The sequence below is a fragment of the Pteropus alecto genome, unplaced genomic scaffold (assembly GCF_000325575.1).
Source record: "Pteropus alecto unplaced genomic scaffold, ASM32557v1 scaffold11, whole genome shotgun sequence".
Taxonomy (NCBI): domain Eukaryota; kingdom Metazoa; phylum Chordata; class Mammalia; order Chiroptera; family Pteropodidae; genus Pteropus; species Pteropus alecto.
In genome coordinates, this window is record NW_006431956.1 from 4820071 (window position 1) to 4822774 (window position 2704).

The 2704-nt window shown below is 33.7% G+C and overlaps 1 pseudogene; it reads left to right on the forward strand.

Annotated features, from left to right (window-relative positions):
- Window positions 1–1971: 1971 nt before the first annotated feature.
- LOC112475730 lies at window positions 1972–2089 on the forward strand (annotated as a pseudogene).
- The last annotated feature ends 615 nt before the right edge of the window (window positions 2090–2704 follow it).

The following is a 2704-nucleotide window of genomic DNA, read 5'->3' on the forward strand; positions in this document are numbered from 1 at the left end:
CAAGTTCACAGTTCACTAGTTCAAATACACATGTCAGGGAAGATTCGTAGGTAATGTATCCTCTTTCCAAATAAAGAAATAACTTTAGTTAATATCAAAGTCATTATTCATTGACATGAAAGGTCTCACTACTGTACTTTCACAATTCTTGGGCTTTCTATAAAAAAAATGCTCTTTATACCCCCTGCAATTTATACCCCTGATACACAACGCTAAACTCCTACAGCTTTAAGTATTTTCCCGGCTCTAGAGAAGTAAAGCAAATCTATCATTGCTAGAGTGAAAGGAGGTTTGTTTATCCTTTTCACAAATCAACAAAGTACTTCCTGCCAATAAGATCAGAGAAGAAATGGGCAAAATGAGAAATCCTTTGGTTTCCTCAGTTTGTTTACACATGTTATGTTAATGAAGCATTAGATAAGAATGAGCTCTAACTTCCTCTTCTACAGGTAGAATTTAAGTTAGGTTTCCAGAAGGACTTATCAAATTCAATTGCTTTACACGGGTCAACACGTCAACTTCTAAGAATTTAGGAAAACAAATGTCCTCTCCAAGGCTTCTTATTCATCTCAGTTACAGAGAGGCATAGCCTTTCAGAAGTGGCTTATAATTGGTTTCCATGTTATATTTGCCTAATGCTCATCATACATCCTGTCAGAACTGTACATAATACCAGAACTCTACTGGTAAAAGCTAAAATGAAGACAGCAATATCTCTGATTTTAAAGAACCTGGCATCATTTAAAAGGTGTTAAAAATCCCAGGGTGCCGGCTATAGTAGTAATAAGCACTACGGCAGACACCAGGAGGAATATAAAGAAAAGCAGACCTGATTCCAGGCCCATCTTCATGGAATTTATATCTAGTTAGATTCTAAACACAAGAACATATCTGTCCATCCATTCAATAAATACTAATTCGGCCACACAATAATACAAAAATTTCTCAAGGGGCTTGAGATACAATAATCAAGACAAACCTGGCCCCAGCCAACTTGCGCTAACAGAAATATTCGGTACAAAAATACTGAGGGAAACTGAAGTGAGACAGGAGTCAAGAAGAGTTTCACCTCACGCAAAGAACATGTATTACATAAAAAAGAGGAAATTTATGGGCCAAAAAATATATACATATTACAGTTGAAGAGAGGAAAATTCATATAGGATGTCAATAAAATTATAATTCAGGAAGCTGATAGCAGACTGTGTACTTTGCAAGAAAATCACTCAACATATAGGAAGTCCTAGATACAAAAGATGCAGCTCTGCTATCAACCAGCTCTAGGAATCGAGATCAAGTCACTTTGCTTCTCTGAGCCTCAGTTTCTTCATCTGTAAAACAAGAGTTAAAATTTCCAAACTACCTACCATTCAAGATTGTCTTGGGAAATAAATGCTTTGGTAAATTACATATCTTATATATTTGACATATGTATTAGTAATGATCCACTTTTTGATCTTATTATATAAAATAAAGTTCTCTCTCTAGCATTGTAAGATTTATGACCTAAAAACTAATTTTAATTCAATGGGTAACTAAGAAAAATTCTAACATCTTTAGCACAAGAAGGACCTATCAATTAAATTACTGCAGTAAACCAGGTATGAACTAAAACTAGTCTAAAATTTTGGTTATCTTTTTTTAAAAAAGTGGACCAGATTCAAATGACACTTGGAAAAAAAGTCAAAGTGATGATTAACAGTCAAGTAATCAAAGGTAACCCTAAGTTTGAGTGGAGAACCTAGATGACATTCTTTTGGCAATAATCCTCAGTGACAGCAAATCATCAACTATGGAGAAAAACTTTTTGTAATAGAAAAATATTTACCTAAGCAAGTCTGATGAATGAGCTTAGAATCAAAACTGATAATAACATGTTGAATTGAAACAAAATTTTATATAAACTGATATCAATGTGCTATAATGATATCAATATCCCCCAAAAGCAATTTCTGAAAACAAAAATTTCTAGTCTATGGCCATGCCACCCTGAACAAGCCTGATCCCATCTGATCTCGGAAGCTAAGCAGGGTTGGGCCTGGTAAGTACTTGGATGGGAGACCACTTGGAAGCCCAGGTGCTGTAGGTGTGAAAAATAAAAAATAAAGGATTGTAAGCTGACAAGGTCCTTGCAATCTGTGAGGTCAACCAAGGGTTGCCTTGCCTAAAAAAATAATAAATAAATAAATAAAAATAAAAATAAATAAAAATAAAAACAAAAATTTCTCTTCAGCAATTAAGAGATACTCTGTTAATGGTAACTACCCTTAGCACTAATCTGAATACATACTCTAAAATGCTGCTTTAAAAATTAGTCTATTACTTCACAGTCAGACTCTTCTACCTAGTCCCTGTTCTAATAACTAAGCATCTAGCTGGGAAAATAAAACACAAACACATGAGAAGTCACATAAAAGACAAGACAGGAGACCTGCATTTCTACCAAATCTAGACGAGGTATTACTGATCAACCTTCTTGAAGACAATAAAAAGCTAGATAAAAAATATATATTAAGTATGTATTAAAATTATTAAATTATTAAAAATATCAAAGGGTATAAATTGATACAACCACTTTGGAAAACTGACAGTAACTACTAAAGCTCACATATATATTCTTCAATAATTTTATTTCTATGGATGTATCCAGAAGTGGAGAGTGCATATGTCCAACAAAATACACATATAAGAATGTTCATAGCAG